This window comes from Poecilia latipinna, unplaced genomic scaffold (genome assembly GCF_001443285.1).
Source record: "Poecilia latipinna isolate Pla-1442-1.1 unplaced genomic scaffold, P_latipinna-1.0 Scaffold1367, whole genome shotgun sequence".
NCBI lineage: Eukaryota > Metazoa > Chordata > Actinopteri > Cyprinodontiformes > Poeciliidae > Poecilia > Poecilia latipinna.
In genome coordinates, this window is record NW_015113983.1 from 38,641 (window position 1) to 57,373 (window position 18,733).

Below are 18,733 nucleotides of genomic sequence, written 5' to 3' on the forward strand. Positions count from 1 at the left end.
AACACGAGTTCCTATTGTGCCTGACAAACGTCTCCTTCCTATCAACCCTCGTAAAACATCTGAATGGGAATCTGAGAACAACTCCAGCCAGAACCTCTTGGAGTGGAGTGAAGCACTCAAACATCTCCATGTTTAGGAACAGAATCGGTCGAGTTCCCAGCCTGAAAAAAGTCACAAAGTCTGCATTTTATTGGTTTAGGGGTTGATGGAGAAGTTAATGTCAAGTTAAGCCACTTATGAGTTTCAAACAAACCAAACGTTTTACGTCATGTGGACAGTGTCTTAGTCAAAGATGGGAATATTACATCCTGCATCTCTTTAGATTTCCTCAAGCAGCCAGCAGGAAACCTGGAAACAAAACATGAAAATATAAAAACTGGGAAACATGAAGAGACTTCTGCACTGAACCGCATTGAAAAGCTCCTGGTTATTCCACCAAATGTTGATTTCTGAACTCTTCCTGAGTTAAAACATTAGTATTGTTGTTTTTAAATTAATATGAACTTGCCTTCTTTGCCTTATTTGAGGTCTGAAAGCACAGCATCTGTTTTGTTATTTTGACCATTTTCTGCAAATAAACACAAAATTTTTGCTTGGAATTTCAGACACATGTTATGAGTAGATGATAGAATAGAAGAACGGTGTTCATTTTGCTCAAACATATACGTATAAAGAGTAAAGTCAGAGAAATCGATCATATGTCCAACAGTCTGCTGGAAGCCCAAGCAGAAGTTTCCAGCAATTTACTTTCCATTTCTGTGAAGTTGGATGTTTCTGGTGATGCATGTTGAGGAGATGAAGGAGAAGATGATGTTGCAGAGGTGAAGGTGAACGTAGCCTTAGCAGCGCTAACTCTGTGGATGAATCAGGCTGTTCTGCTTTTATTTTGAAAGACATTTATTTTCCAGTCTGTTAGCCGTGCCATTGTTAGCAGGCTGAGTCTCACCTGGTCTCATGGGTTAAAATGGACTCAACATAAACTGAAATGCAGCGGGCCACCCGTTCAAGGTTCAGTATTTACAGATTTCTCTGTGGAAAGTAACTCCAAATTATATCCGCCATATTTGTAGATTATTTCACAAAGTAAATCTAAAATATTTGAAAAATAAAAAAAGCAGGAAAGATGCTACTTGCCACGCCATTGGCTGGCATTTCCTAAGCAGCCAATCCAGGATCGCCTTTACTCTTCCTTCCTGCTGATTGGATGAAAGCCATAGACACAAGGAAGACTGAAGATATTATCTTCTGTTGATGCATATTATGGTATGTTAAATAGGCTCTTCTAAATGTTTTTAGAGGTTTTTCACTGTATTAAGACATTTAGGGCCCTAAACTTTTTTTAGGCCCCTTAAAAATGAAATTTGCATATATGAGAAAAAATCTTTAACATACGACTCAGTTATCTATATGGATTAATAATTTATTTTGTTATTATTTCCACCGTTACCATGCGGATAAACTTATGTTTCCAGTTTATTATCGCATCCATTCCAGGAAGTTTTGTTTCCAGTCAGTGTCTGAGCCCAGACAACAGTTGCAGCTGTTTATGTTGCCTGTTGCGATAAATAATTGTTCTCCCCAACACTGAAGCTAAATTTCTGTAACTCCTGCTTCTGTTCTGCTCTGCAGCGGCAGGAGATTCATGTTTCTGAAAACAGATCCATTAAAAACGCCAAACCAGAAGCGTTCACCTCAAGACGGGAGCTGCGGCTACTCGTTAGCAGGAATCATTTATTGATGGGTTTGGTTTCCGCTGGGACGTATTTATTGACGGGAACACCAGAGTTATTTTTAAAAAGCACATTGTGACATTCTTCAGTGTGGCATCTTTGCCCAAGTTAGAGACTGAAATACAACTTAGTTTGGTGCTTTTTTGACAAAATGTGGATCTTCTGCACCTCAGTATTAATCTCTAAGTGATTGGCAGAGTTTGCAGGATGACTTGTATAATCCACCTGTATGATGATTCATGGGTGTGCTTCGTTAGCAGCAATAAATCTGTTAGTAGCTGTTTACTGTCAGATTTGATCTGCTGCTCCCGTTACTGCAGAAAACGTGACTCATCCGTAATTATTGCTTCACTTCACTGAGGTTTGTAGACACTTCAGACATTATTCAGATCTGTTGCATTACCTTGATCCCGGATTTCTATCTTACTTTTTTCAGCCATTTTGTTGTTTATTGTCTGGTTGATGATCCAGTTTGGGCCAAAATGATTTAAATTGAAATTTCAGACTTTCTAATACTTTGATAAACAAAAGAGTTCATGGTTGACTGGGTGACCAGACCTGTTGCAATAATCAATCAATCAATCGCATGATGAATTAAAACAAACTCAATAATATCCACTTCTGACTTCTAATTTCCACAAAATCTAACCAAGTACCAGATTTTTCCATCATATAAAAAAAAGTGGATCAAAATATTCTCTGTGGCTAAAACTCCTGCCAGGCCTGGATGATACGGCTGAAACATGCATCTCGAGTTAACTGTTTCATATCAGTCGATATTGATGATTGATTAGTTTTTTGTTGTAATTGTCTGAAATGCTGCCAAGCTGGTGGTGCAGCGTTTCCCGTTTTATCCAGTCTTCACGTCACGCTGTTGTTTTTTATTTTTAAGCAGCTTTGAGGGATGATGGCAAATCCTAAAACTGTTACAAGTTACTCAACAGGCTGTTGCTAGGCAACCACAGTTAGGGGAGTAACTTGAAACAGCTTGTTGTCCAGCAGGTTGTTGCTAGGCAACCAAAGAGTGAGTGGGTTCCCTCAGGCCACCAACCTAGCTTAGCTTGTAGAGGTTGAGCAGCTAATCTGCCTACATTTCCCAGAATGCTGTGTTGTTCTGAATTTAATATTCTATCACACTATCAAATATTGATATTGATCACATGTCTATCATCTTGTGTATTGTTTTTGTCAGGTTTCCTCCAGGTCAGTGGCTAAAGCTCTTGATAATATAGAGGCGGCCATTTTGATTGGTGTATTTGATTAGCAGCACCTAGCTTCTGTTTTCTGACTGTACATGTGTCAAATAGCAGAGAAAAAACAATGTTGCCCAACTACTCTCAGTGACATGTTGCACAATTAATTCAGGCTTCAAATCAAAATGGGAACAAATAAATTTCTAAAATGTCTGTTTGTGTTTGGGGAAAACATCAGGATCTTCGTTCTGTGAACGGAGGATGTTTGATGGACTCTTCCAAAACTTTCTGTTCCTGTTTGGGAACAGACCGTTCATAAAACGCCCAGAAGGAGACGTTTTCCGCCTTGGTGGGAGATCCAGCAAACACAGCAGCTTTGCCTGTAGAGAGTCGCTGCTGGTCAGATTCACTTGGTTTGTTCTGAGGACGAACAGGAGATTCACACCTGAAGCCATCATGGCGGCCTGTCAGGACTCAGGTGAAGGAAGCTGTTAAAACGGCGCCTCAAAAGAAAACACTGCTTTCTTCAACATTCATTTCACAGAGTCAGAGATGTTTTATCTACATTACAGATCATCAGTCCAGGAGCATGAATGTAATTATTTTTACTAACAACTAAAATAAAAGCTGACGTAAAAAGAAAAACATGGATTTCCAGGCCAGGTTGTAAAATTTCTGTTAGTTTTTAGGTTTGTGTCAATAATAAGATTATTTATTTGGAAATATTTTCACTTTTTATCCTGAAAGTTTTCCACTGAGGAATTCAGTAAATATCAAAATAGTTCATCTTTACATGTTTGGTCCCTTTGCTATGAGAGATGCTCAGAGGCGGGCAGGAAGCCAAAAATTATACTCAAGTAAGAGTAGCATTACTTTAACACATTTATGTAAGAAACTAAGAGTAAAGTATTTAATAAAAAGTCTGAGTAGCTGATCAAATTATCAGTCATTTAATAGTTAAACATTACATCATCAGACTGACCAAAATATAAAGTTAAGTGAAAATTTCTGTATTTTAAGAACCAAAATTTCAATAATTCATATAAGGAACAAAAATAACAAGAAAAAATTCACAAATCAGTTTTTTTTAAACATAAAACTTATGAAAGTTCATCAAAATCTGCAGGTGTGTGTCTGTGTCTGGTGAATATCTGATTAAAACATTTTTGTTTTTCATTTAGTGGGTAGAAAATCCAGAAGTTTTACTCAGTTTAGAGTAAAAATACTTCATAATAAAATTACTCGGGTAATAGTAAAAAGTACAGCATAGTAAAAATACATTTTGTTTTTCAAAAAAGTTACTCAAGTAAATGTAACTGGTTACATTTAATATCAGTTATATTTGTTAGCTAATTTCCATTTAGCTGATCCTGTAACTGGTTAAGATAAGAACTGTAACAATAGTTAAAAATTGAGATAAGAATAGTCAATAAGTTACACAAACCTTAAAAATACCTGAATACCATCACATAATCATGCAAACTGTAGGATTTATGAGCCCTATCATTATTTTTAAAACCTGATCAATGGCAGCAGCTCTTTAACGACCTCAACATTGGCAGCTCTTCAAGCACCTTCAAGTTTTTTGATTCGTAGAGCTAAAAACAAAAGTGTATGACATTTAAAATAAATTTTTTTCACCTTTGCGATGACCATTTTTATTTGATCAGAGCTTTACGAAGCAGTTTATTTATTTTCTTATATTTTATGTATTTTTCTTCTGGAAGGCAGAAAATTGAGTTCTAAAGGTGTTAAAAGTTTTTGTTTTTTTAATGCTGCTGTTAAGATATTCTTGTGATTAAATAAAAAGCCATCAAAACTCAGTCTCATCTCACAGTGAAGTCAAACTTTACTAGATTTAGCTGAGAAATCTGAAAACTGCAGCACTAGTCAGTTTCACTGCCAGTAGAAATGATTGGATATGAAAACAACTTTCCAGAGAAGCAGCCTTGCCACTTTGTGTAATTGATTCAAATTTAGTAATATTTATCATCTGTGGTGTGTTATTATATTCAGAAAATCTTCAGAAAATGTCCAATGTAACTCTTCTTATTATGTTGTTGGTCACCTAGCACAACAAAAGATGAAAAACTCCTCACAATGTGATTGACTGCAGCCAAGTGGTCCGACAGGCTGAAAAATAAAAGACACAGTTAGCGCCGTGACTGAGTGGTCAGCCACGAACACCAACCGGCGCAGCTCCCACTCATAGGGTCACATTTTTCCAGCCCAACCACAAGAAAACTTTACAAATTATATTTATAAATGTTAAATATTCTTACAGTACCTTGTTAATAGTTGAACTAGAAAAATATGACCCTAAGTAAAAAAAGAAGTGAAGAGCTGCCTCTCTCGCACCTACCTCCACCAGCGCTCCTCAGAATTCTGGTGGAGGAAGCCGCGAGAGTGCCTGACGGACCCGTTGCATGCAGTCACTCATCACACCACTAGGTGGCTCCAAACAAAATCAAAAATACATACAACCATCACTATAATCATTTCGATCAAAACTCACACAGACACACGAGCTCTTCTCTCTGTTACACCAACACCCACAATAAATCAATCTTCTGGCCCTCAGGCTGCTTTGTTCTACAGACAGACCCGATTCTGTGGTGGGAAAAAATGCTCCATAAACTGAGAGAACAAAAGTTCTTTGTTAAATTACTTTGCACAAAAGCAAGTTAAAGTTAAATAGCGTCACGTTTTTAGCAGCACATCGTTAGCCTCTAATGTAGGGGCTGAAATGTTGCTTTGGCAAGAAATCAGGTTCTGGAAATCACAGTAAATAAGTATTTAATTAGGAAATTTGTGTAATAAAACAAAGTTTATAAGACACAGCTTTACAAATGAACATAGTGAGAACAAGGAATGGCTCAGGACATAAAAGCGAACATTATTTATTATCTGCAGGAAGGATGCCTTTTACCTCGAGTCTGTAAGGCTAAGCTGAAGAAATCCCCAAATTATTACCTTAAGTTTTTGGGTATCAAGTAAAAAAAATATTGTGAAAAATTATATAATTTTCTTAGCACTTAAAAACACATCAAAAAAACACAAAAATAAAAACTCATAAAGACAATATACAGTCAGCAATTGAGAAACCATCGAGTGTCAAAATCATCAAAACACGTCAAATATGTTGGTCAATGTTGCATTTATTATGGTTAAAAAGCAGCTCCACACAGATTTAAAGGAATCAGTGTTTCAGCTGTTTTGCTGTTTTTCTGAAGTTTGTTCCAGAGTTGAGGATCATAGAAGCTGAATTTTGTCGAGTCTCTCCAGGAGTGAACTGATTGCAGTTTTCTGGCCGATCTCTGATTCCCGATGTTTAAAAAGCCTGACATGCCGACTCCATTTTTTTTTATCTGAAATGTCACTAAATATAGCGTGAAAATGTCTGAGCTGGGTGACTGGGACCGTAACTGTGCAGACAGGACCTGGTGGGCTGGTTTTTCAAACCTCACAGCAGAGCAGAAGAAGACAGTGGTTGATTTTTAGACCTTTTCTGAGGTCTAAAGGTGAGATAAGATCAGCTTCACATGGAAGTATTGGCCGATCACTGATGTCCCAAAGTTAAGGAAATCGGCTCCTGTAAACCGGCTGGCCGATAAATCGGTGCGCCCCTAGTCTTCGGTTCTGCTTCTGGATGCAAAGCAGGTCAAATGTGAGAAATTTAATGTTTCCTTATTTTGGATTCCGTCACATTTCCTGTCCTAAAACCTTCGGGGCGACTTTTAGGAAGAACAATTTGTAACGTACCTTCCTATTACTGCCATATAATTTGTACGTTTGCTTTGATGCGGAACGTGAACGCTGCTCCTTCCTTTCGTTCGCAGCCTAAATGCAAAGCATGCAGCACTGCTAACATCAAACAGTCACCAAATCAGGGGTTTCTGATGAAAAAGCTGCTGGCTTTGATCTCAAGTGGCAGCTCTGGCCCACGGTAGGTGTGGGTTTTACTGTTTCTTAATTATAGCCAGTCTGCAGTCTGGAAGTCTTTACTGCATTAAGCTGCTTCTTCCTCCAGCAGCAGCGTGGCTGACCTCCCTCTCTCTACTCGGTGTGGGAGTCGGCCTTCATGCTGCCTCATGTCAGCTGTTCTTTTAAACAACATAAAACATCTGACCCTTAAATTTTCCATCTGCTTTAGTGGGTCTGTGTGCAGCAGAAGTGATTCCATTATGATCAAAATGCAGGTAAATCAAAACATTTCATTTGTAGAGTAATAATGCTCACTTCATGAAAAGTTGTTGGCCTGCATTTCTCAGGGGAAACTTAAAGAATGATCACTTTTCAAAAGCAGTAACTAGTCAATAAATAAATCAATTAACTGTTTTATCCCCTTTTTTCTAACTTTTGGAAGCTCTGAAGGTGTTTTGGCTTTTGGCTGCTAGTTGAAGCTTTAAAATAAAACGGATTGTCTGAGCGATCTCACTTTCACAGGACCAAACCTCTTTACTTCCTGCCTTTGTCTCTGGAAGTGAACGTCTCTCTCAAACTGGTATAAGAGGAATTGAGTAAAATACTTTAATAAACAAATACAAGTACAATATCATGTACATATATTCTTTAAAGTTTTCTACTGATGCATCTTTTACATTTACTACCAAAGTAAATGTAAACATGGCAGCAACTGCTGCAGCATAACCAACATAAAGTGTTAAATGTTGGGGAGGTCCAGGGATTGAAATGCTTTCTTTTACTATGCAGGAGACATTTTGGGATTTAACTGGTTATTCATGTAATAATTTAAAATGAGCGCCATCCATTTTTATAATTTTAATTATTTTTCTCTCTTTCTACCAAACCCTGGATGACAAAAGTCTTCAGTCTGGTGTTTTGGTCTCAACCAGCTCTTTTATGAGGGATAATTTTATTTACAGAGACTTTATAATTGATTTTATTTGATTTTTCTGTTGTTTTGCTGATTTAATTTTATATTTAAAATGTTTTCCAGAGTTAAATGTTCATTAAAATTTAAAGTTTATGTATCTCTGAGAATGTGTTCTCACATTTTTATCCCATTATTGTTATAGATTGAAAGAAGAAACTGAACTTTTATATTTTCATTTGGTAAATGATGATCAGCCATGTTTAATTACCAGACATCATGGATCATATATTTGCTGATTTGAAGCGTTTTGCAGCCTGACTTTCTCATCTGAACGGTTTGGATTTGCATCGGGCAGCTTGGAGACTACATGATGAATTATGTTTGAGGCGATCTGATGCTTCCTGGAAACCTCCTTTCATTTTTCCAGGAGGAAACATTCTGACCCTCTGCAGGCCTCTTTTATCTCCTCTGCGGTTCTGGTTCTGGTTCTGCTGTTCAGCAGATAGTGTGCGGTTTGTTTTCAGAGCTTTCCTGCAGCCCAGAGGACAGCGATCGCTGAGGAAGAACCAAAACAGAAAGCCTGAGGGGTAAACACTGGAGGGGGAAACGGCTTCCTCTAAGCATTCGTGAATCTCTCACAGATTCATGTGAACCAGCAGAAACCTTTGGTTTTAAATTGTTAAACTCTGTTTGAATGGACCACTTTTCCAGAAATCCATTTAATGGAAAATTAAAAAAATAAACATGCACAAAGTGATAATACCTCAATAGAATCCAAATTATGGCTTTATTTAGAAAAACTGGCAATTATCCACAAATCAGAATTTGCTAATTTTCCCTTGATTGAAATTTATGGTACACTAAACTCTAAAAAAAAAAAAAATATTTATATTCATTAAGTACATAAAAACGTAACAACTTCAATCACATTCATTCTACAAATATATGAATCAACTGGATGTTTTGAGTTAAATAAAACCAGATAAAGATGCATTTATCTCTGTAGAATATATAATGTTTAACCAACAGATATCATGTTATTAAAACTGACAGCCTGACCTACGTCCTGGTTAATTTCCTAGGTTCTAAGTTTCTTACTTCTGTAGAAACGTAGAACAAGATGACAGTGTGAAGGAAAAAGTAACATCCCATGTTATTTCTGCAGAACATTCTGAATTTCACACCCTTGATCCTGACGGATCTGCACTATTCAGCAAGTGAGAGCATCAAAGGTCACATGACCTGAAGGATTTTTTCCTGTTTTGTATAAATGAAGTCAATGAATTTGAGTGTTTGTTGGTGACAGTTTGGCTCTAGAGAAACATCTGGTTTGCATGGAAACTGTCAGAAAAACTCAAAGAACAAAATGAGTTTTTATTGTTTTGCATGATCACACAGTCCAGCAGAAAAACGATTCGATTAAATGCCTAAAGCCGAATTCAGCGTTTCAAAAGTTCATTCAAACTTTATGATTGCGATCTTTCCCCCCATCCATGACACCCTGAAGGTTTTCTGCTCGGAAAGTCCAATGGTTCACATAGTTCATAGTTCTGGTATTCAGGGAAGTCTTTACCCTGAAAGGCAAAGACAGGAAGCTTCTCATGTCTGGTATATTTTTGGACTGGAGGAGTGTGAGAGTAATCGCTGGCAGAAATAAATGATCTGCTTCCTAAGTGGCTTCGAGATGAGTCTTAGGAGTCAAATACAGAACATGAGCAATGAGTAAACATGCAGACTTAGTTTGGCCATCAAAGGCATATAAAAGATCTTCAGCTGAACTTCCTGTTGTTATTTTGGGATTTTTCTGATCTAGTAAATGCTTCTAGGAGAAATCCACTTCTGAAATCCTCCTGACTCTTTTACGTAAAAATGAAACGCAGAGAGCAGAAATGACTCTAAAGATCATTTCATTTATAGTCAGAGCATCTTTTTAACCTCTATTGGCTCAGACCAGTAGATTTGGAATGAAAAGATGTGACATTAATGATGCAGATCTGTGATATGTACCATAAATACTAAATACATTATTCACTTCCCCAAATATCTGAAACAAAAACCTAATTTCCAGATTTTCTCATCTTCAGTCATATGTTACTATATGTGTGTTAGGGTTACTGGAGTCCTTAAAATCAACTTTAAATCCGAAAGACATTCAAATTATATCTTGATAATGCCCTTAGGTATAATTATATCTGGTTCTCTAGTGTCTTTTATTTTGGTCTGATATATTATTATAAGTTTATGGGTTATAAAGGGAGAATGTGAGGAACTGCTTCATAAACTGTCTTCTTCCACTTCAAAATAAGAGCATGAATAGAAACGGCTAACAGGAATGGTGAACAACCAAAACTTCAACACAAATGTTGAACTTTATCAAACTGAAAGCTTACAAAATATCCCCCCCAAAAAATGAATAAAAAGTTATTTAGGAGAAACTAAGTGCGCTAAATGTTGCCAACAGCAACTAAAGCACTACGCTAAAAATTAGCTCTGCTGCTAGCATGTTAGTGGATCAGGTGTAGCGTTAGCTTGAAAAGCCACTCTTTGACCGTTGTGAGGGTTTGGTGTTCTGAAACTCTTGGATGTCAATCAGACGGTTGAATTGTCTCCTCATCAGTTAGTCGGGCTTTAGAGGCTGAGGAGCTCATTATCTCATTAAGGTTTGTTAAAAAGAGACGTGCCCAAAAGCTCCAGAGAAACTGGAGTTTGACATGTGATTTAGAGGAAGTATGGATTGAAGAATAATTAAAAGTTTACTGAATTTATTTGGAAGATATCTCCCCTATTTTCAGAACAGCCATTTTAGTTCTTTAAAGTGTTGCAACTTTATATTTAACTAAATCTAATGAAATAACAAGAAAATATTTTCATTAACTGAAATAAACAAAAACGATAATCAATGGGAAAAAGCTATAACTGACCGGAACTATATCGTGTGTTATAAAACTAAAATATACTGAAATTATAGAGATAGTATTTTTTTTTTCCCACAGAGCAAATTTCGGCACTTATGTTAGTTCATAAAATGGTGACACCAAAGGTTTATGAGAAACACCAGAGTTATCTGGCTGTTCAACAATTTAAATCTATTTTTTAAATGCTGTCTTCTCTTGAGTATTTATTACCTAATGGATGTAAATATAATCACAGTACAATACAAAGAAAGTTAAAACTGGTACTCTAGCTAATAAAAACTAAAACTAAACAGTACTTAACTAATAATAACTATTAAAAATGAGCAAACACTCTAAAACCTAACAAAACCAACTGGATTAGACAAACAAGAAATCACAAAGAAATAAAGCTAAGCTATAATGAAAAGCCCAGAACTGTTATAACCCAGGTTACAACAAACTTCATGGCTGAAGATCTGCAGCAAGAAGAGGCGCTTTGTCTTTGTGAATGTGGAGAAATCATTCGTCAAGGTGTGAAGAGATCTCCTGAGATTATTTAAAGCTGTGAAGTGGTGAGGGTCACGCAGGGATCTGCATAGAGACACTGAGCTGTGGAGAAACGGGCAGTAGAAGTGACAGCTTGGCTCACGGTGTGAAAGGCTCACAGCGTGCCCTTTGTTTCTGACGGACAGGCTGACGGACGGTTCAGGCAGGAGCCTCCGAGGACGCTGTCCTTACGGTCAGGGAGAAATGGGGTTAACACAGTTCCACTTTACTTTTCTCCATTTCTTCAATCTCGTTGCCATAGCAACTGGCGACAACGTCACAATCAGGATTCAATACCCAAAAACACTCAAACGTTTCCCACACAAAGAACATAACATTCAGTCCGTTACAGTTTCATGTTTTAGGCTTGATGTTTATTTTTCGATTATTAATAAGCAATTGCTGTGGTAGATTAGCATCTGCTGCTATTAGCTAAGCTAACACTGAACCCCACTGAACCGAAACACACAAAATTCCACATCACATCTACATGTTAAGTTTTCAGAGTCAAGCTAGCATATCTGAAATACTTCCCTCTCTCTTGCCATTTGTTTTTCTTAATTGAAACTTTTCCTGACCTTATCTAGTTGTTGTAGTGTTGACAATTAGTAGCAATTTAGCACATTACGTAGATAACGGCTAAAACCAATGCTAGTCATCATTAGCGAGCAGCTTGCTGCCGTCTAGCAGGGAGATGGGGGATGCTGCACGCATGACGTCACACTGCAACAGCTCCAAAGCTAACACAAGTAGAAAAGAAAAGCTGCTACTAGCTTACCAGGAAAAATATGCAAATCTACAACTTAAAGTGAAACTACCCCCTCATGCTTTCATCATGCCTCTGTGAAAGCATGATCCCCTCCCCACATTTCTTCAGACAGCAGGGAAGAGTCGGAGGAAATTGATCTTTTCACAGATTTTCTGTCACAACATGGAGACAATTTTAACAAATGTGTAAAAACATTTTTTTAATGAAAGTTGCATGCTGCATATCGACATGAGAAACCGACCTTCAACAAACAGTAGAGTCGCTTCTCATACAAAGCAGATCTGGTGAATAACCAGGAAAACATAATTGGCCGTCATGAAGCTTCACATCTTGAATCTTAAATTGCCAAACGACCTGGGAATGAATCGCCGCTGTCCTCTGTGTCACTTTAAATCCTCACGGCTTGAATCGGTGTGTAACAGCAGCCAATTAGCAAGGAGGAGAAACCCGGTGTGGAGGGAACATCCCTACTGGGATCCAGTCTGTATCCAGAAGGGAGCAGGTGAACAGGGAACCTGTAGAGCCGGGTTTTCCTCTTCAGAGGAAAGTGACAGAATCCATACATGTCAGAGGAGTTTGGCAGGTCTGACCCAGTTTTCAGCCCCTTATACCGGCCGCTTAGACCTGTCCATCAGTTTTTGCATATTGAGACAAAGTGTTGAAGACTGCTCCAGTGTCTTTAAGATACACAAAATAAATTAGGATGAATCAAACTTCACATTATTTTCCTTTTTTAATGCACATTTGTGCTTGAACCTATTAATCTTATCGAACATAATAAATCAAAACATTCAAGAGGAGATGTTGCACACTGCAAAAACACAAAATCTTACCAAGTAGTTTCTACTGCAAATATCTTAATACACATGAAATAAAACTAAACTAATTTCAATTTCCAATTTCAGACCAATCAGTGCATGCAGCAGTGGCGTTGGAAACACTGACGGGTTCATTTTGTCAGCATTCAGCTTCCACAAATCTGGAACAAGCTTCCAAAAAACTGCAAAACAGCCGAAACGCTGAGTTCCTATAAAACTAGACTATAAACCCTCCTGGTCAGAGTTGCTGTGGAACCATTATAAACCGTTATTCTGTTGTGTTGTGTTTACTGGTTTTCTCAGTTGTTGACTTTGTATTTTTGTGTTTTTATGATGTTGCTGAAATGTGCTGCACAAATAAACTCGACTGATGGAAACTGGATTGATGCCCAACAACAGTGGCTGATAAAGTCCAAAAACAGATATATTTCCTGTAGTTGGTTCGGTTCGGACCGGTCTGTGTTCACACCAGAAGTGACCCGTACCAGAGTTTGTGTGGACCGAGATCGGCTGAAAACGTGGGTCTGGGTCCGGTTGTTTGGTCCACACCTGGAACTCTGGTCCGTTTAAGGCGGACCAAATGTTCCAGGTGGGATTGGAGAAGGAGCTGGAGAGATGAGGCGCTGATCTGTCTGTTGAGACGTAAACACAACTGATCCTGAAGACAAAGCTCCTGATTTACCGTCCATCTACGTTTTAACCTCATCAGATGTAAGTCTTTACTCAGGCAGCTGAAATGAGCCTCCTCCATGTGTTGGCCGCCTGGCAGAGCCTTAAATAGAGCTGCTGCTCCCTGACATGAAGTGAGTCAGAGGAGGAGGTTAAGTCATCGGCTCTGGATTCCTCATGGTGAATCTCTCTGGACGTTTTCCAGTCACACCGTACAGGAAGGAGACCTGAGGCTCATCCACGACTTTCAGATTCTCAATGTCTAACGGCGCTTTTGAATTATAATACTAAACAAATATTAAGACATTTCCTCATTACACAGGACAGTGAAAGTTGTGAGCACATTTAGGGAATGTTGACCAAAAAGTGTCCATTTATGCAGATGATATTTTGCTTTTAATTTTGATTCTGGATGGTATTTTTACCATTTGTGTCGTTTTTTTCCCAGGTGAAACAATCAGATGAGCAGAAGACGATACAATTTCTGAATTTAATCTTTTCTTTTCTGAGTTAAGAGACCAATATTTTCATTTCAGGTTGTATTTATATTAACCATTTCATACATGAATTATGATCCTTTATGTCAGGATTTTTTTTTCCAAAGTGTGATTTTCTTAAGGCATAAAAAAAAGTTGGGGAAAAAAAATTCTAGGATTTTTTTCCTAGGTAATCAGTTGTAATTTTCTCCAAATACAAAGTTATTTGCATTTGGAGTATTAATCTTTAGGGGTTACTTGATGTCACAGCATGTTTTTTACCTGCAGGAGTTTCTACAGGAGGGACTGGATATTCCTGAGTTGCTTTTCGTCTGTCTGCCATATTAGATTTAACAAAAATACTCTTGCACTTTTAGTGGAGGCCAGCAGTGGTTAGTGTACTGTATGATGCACTTCAGTGGTCTGTGTGCATTTCTAACATAAAAACTCACATGAGACACAAGGAAAAATGGCTGTTGGACAGCTGTCCACTGCTGTGGCCGCTGTGCATGAAGGGTTAAGCTGCTGTGCTGTATGACGTTGGGTGGCCTGTGAGTTTTTAAGTGATCCTGAGCCTGGAGAAGTTTGTTTTCTATTAAAGACGTTTGCAGGGCAGCTGAACATCAGAGGAAACATCAGAGTTGACCTGACAGCGGCCTTTACTGGACGTCTGACTCGTGATTCTCCCTCCTCTCTGTCCGCCGCTCTGTGAAACCTGGCCACCTACTAATGTGTGTCAAGTTGCATAATCCTCTGTGTCAGCCAGAGGCGGAGGTGCTCATGGTGTCTGTGTGAGAGTGTAAACACTCTCTGGGCCTGATGAGTAAAGCGCCAGTCAGAGTCCTTTCAGAATAAGAGCATTCCGGTACCTGCAGTTCCACTTTCCTCAGAGCGAAGCTTCAGCAGGCTGAGCTTCATGAGGAGAGACAAAATGCACAAATCAGATTCGCTGCTGTTTAGCTGAGAGCCGTGTGTTCACTGGCCTAAACTTTTGGCCTCACAGACATAAGAAAGCCTTTTTGACGCACACCCATCCTGACATAACTGGAGCTGCAGCAGACCAAGGGGAAAAATAAAGAAAATATCCTATTTGATTAGAAGAAGAAAGCGAGCCAGTTCCTTAGTGCAGCGAGCTGAAGCAGCACAAAGGTTTTATTCACTAACAGTTGTTAATGTTTCTTGTTGACTTGGCCGTTCTTGTCGCAGAGGTTTGACCCCGGAGCTGTTTGGGTTTACGGTTTGAGGTTTGCAGGGCCAGGCTGTTCCTCCAGAGCGTTGAGCTCTGAGTGTGTGTGCCGCCTGCCTGGATGCTCTTATTGATATTTGTGTGTTCAAACATTTTTAATCACGACCTGCAGAAACCTGAGAGAAGCCCACACTTTCTGTTGTTGTTGCAGACATTGAGAGCATTCAGCAGCCTGAAGTTTTATTTTAGTCCGACTCCTCAGATCTCTCCGTAAATGTTCTCTCTGTTCGACAAAAAGACACAGCTGAAATAAATTAGCTAATTGTTTAATAAACGATTCCCTTTTTCCTTATTGCACTCCAGGCTTTAACCAATTTATCTAAACTGAACTTAAATATGGAGGACCAAAACTGACATAATTACAAATTAAAGCAGAAATGTATGTGTATATTTTGTTTTTCCTTTTTCTTACATATTTGCTTTTATAACCAGTCCTAATCTCTTCCTTTTAATTTTCCTTATGGGTTTCTGAATCATTATGCAAATGAGGAGGGCGGGGTCTTTAGACTTCAGCTTCTACCGATTGGTTGGTTAGCTTCACACTACTTGGCCAGCAGTTTATCAGCAGCTGAAACTTAGCAGCTTATTAGAAAATATTACTGCACGTATAAGGAAAATGAAAAACAAGATATATTTTTCTGCATTTTTTTTTTTTTTAAACCATGGCAGTTTTGGTCTTCCATACTGAAACACTTGCATAAAGGAGCTGATAATATGGACATTTTGAAATGTGATTGTTTTTGCCTTGGCGTCAATTTTGTTTTGTCAGATTTCTGTGGTAACCTCACAGAAACATAAAGGACGTTTTCAGTCTACAGACTGAAAGTTTTGGTTATTCTCTTTTGCAAAATGTCTCAAAATGAATGGAGAACAAATCCTCATAGGGTTTTGCTGCCACATATTCTAAATCATATTTAGGCATGGGATTTGACTAGGCCTTTCTGACATGATTTTGTTAGTTTAACCGTTTCTCTGTCGCTCCAGCTGTAGGCTTAAGAAATAAGAGGTATCCAAAGCTCCACAACGTTTCGTTATGACTGAATACAACAATCATTCATATTTTTGTTATTTTCTTTTTCACATCACAATTATTTACTACTCTGTGTAAACATTACATTGCGTTGAAGTTTGTGGCTAAAGTGTGATAAAATATGAAAATGTTAAATTCTTGTGCTGATTGAAGACTTTTAAAAGTCGGTGTGGAAACGGTAAGAGTCCAGTTTGTGTGTTTTCACCCCATAAAGTCCCTTTAAAGGGAACTTTAGGATGAAAATGCAGGTAATGACGAAGGTTCCCTTACATTTTTGAAAGCAAACACACCTTTGAACAACACCAGGGGTGAAAGGTGGCAGTGTCCTGCATGAATCCAGACCTTTTTCAACATGGCGCCCCCCCTCTCTTTCAGCTGAAGCGCGCTCATACCGACCTCCTTAAGAAGTTTAGACTGAAAGAGGCTGTTTTCTGAAAACTGGAGCACTTCAGCTGAATCCCATATGTTTTCCTTGGCAGCCGGCTGCTGTCTGCTTGGCAGGGCTCAGGTTGGGGATATTAAACGGTTGGAACACAGGACTCTTGATCCCTATTTTTAACAGTTGTGTGTAAGTACCAACTACCTGAGCTTCTGTCAAACACCTGTGATTGTCGCCTCTGGCTGCCAAAGGGAAGACACCTAAAATATTTTAAACCTTCTGCACTAAAATAATAAAAACATAGTGATTTATTTTCCTCTGAGTTTACAAATGAAGAGCTTATTTTTTTATTAAGGAAACTAAACCTACTTTTTTCTCTCTAGTATGTTTCCAGAAACAGAGTAAAGGAATATTGAAATTCAACCGCTAGCATGCTAGCAGCATCAGTCAAACACAAATGACTGAAGATACTTTGATGCCAAGAGTTACGACATTTATTGTCCCTGTAGGATTAAAACTATTTCTGATTGAATTGAAATGTTACTGCTAAACATGCTAAAGGTCACAGAGCGATGGAAGAACAGATGAGAAAGAGACGAAAACAGGGAGATTCATCACAATCCTTCATCAGTTTTATCTGGATCTCAGGATTTTTTAATTTTGTGCAGCTTTAGTTGAGATTCATTAAATCTCAAAAAGCCCTTTGGTTTAGTGGTAATGTTGTGCTGTTAGCAGCTAATAGCCAGCCAGCAATATTTACAAATTATTTGTATAATTCACACTTTGTTTTTTTGTTTTTCTCTGCTATTTTACGACAGAGAATTTGGACCATTTAAGACAAAAATTAAATAATTATGTTAAGAGAATAAAGTTTTACGAGAATATTATGACTCTGTTCTTGTATTATTTTGACTTTATTCTTGTAATATGAGTATTTTAGTGTCTTAATTCTCATATTATTATTTACATGTATTTTTATTTTCTTAGCTTGACCCTAATACTCTGTCATTCTGTTTCAAAAGTGATTGAAGCTTATTTTATTTTAAACCTTTGGGCCATTATGTCAACACAAGACGGCAATTAATAATCTACATCCTTTCCTCCTACAAAATAAGAGCCTTAAACATAAATACAGCACCTTTAAAATTGTGGTTAACTTACTGAAATATTGAATAATGTTCACTGTATTATTTGAAGTCACACGCTGACAGAAAGTATGCAGCACATTTTGAGACAAAGACTTCATTTTAATAAAAACTATTGTGTTATTTCTAGTTGTCAGAGATGTTATATCTTAATATATCAACAATAATTAGTTTGCTTTTCAGCACCATAAACAACCCTGAACTTGGGATTGATTTGATTAAATTCAACACATAATTTTTCTTTTTGAAAGCTAAATTAGCTCTTTTTTTCTGTTTGACCCAGTTAAAAGCTCCAACTGTGAAGCAGATGGTTTCTTTACACGTTTTATTTTTATGTCAGAGAAACAGATTTTAGCTGATTTGGAGTCAGAAGTCACTGATTCTGTCATAAATTTTAAATAAATTACATTAAAACGACTGACTGTAGCAATACGACCCTGAAAAATAAAAATAAATGTGTTCAGTTTGAAACTTTTAAAACACTTAAGCTGCAGGCAGCAGGATCATTTTGAGGAGGATGATTTATTTCACTGCTTGTTTAATTCAGTTATGATGATAATATCACAGCTTTAAACCAGTTTCATCCATATGAGATGGGAACAGTTTATGTTTTTATGTTGCTGCATCTTCTTCCTTTGGAGATAATTCACCATGTTAAATTACATTTTCTCTCAGATCCGTTTCCTTCTGTACGTTACGGATTTTTTTAGCTCCATGTACATTAATATCAGTCAAATATGTTGGTTTTCTATGCAGTGCAAAATAACTTCGAGTCCTGTTTATTTAATAACGCTGAGATAAAATGATACTGTGATGTATCAGTGAATCTCTTGACCTTAGATTGAACGTTGATGAACAAACGTGATTCTTTCTGTTGAATGAATATTTCGTAGCGATCAGCAGCAACTCAGCAGACGTGGCATTTTTCAAACGGCGTTCATTATGGATTTCCTGCCTTTTATTGAATAAGAGTGGCCTATAAATTCACTTTATTGGTTATT

General features: G+C 37.7%; 1 protein-coding gene across 4 annotated transcripts in view; it reads left to right on the forward strand.

Annotated features, from left to right (window-relative positions):
* The window catches only part of adamts3 (ADAM metallopeptidase with thrombospondin type 1 motif, 3), a 131,583-nt gene that overhangs the window by 10,467 nt on the left and 102,383 nt on the right, over window positions 1-18,733 (forward strand). The gene's annotated exons all lie outside the window — the stretch shown is intronic.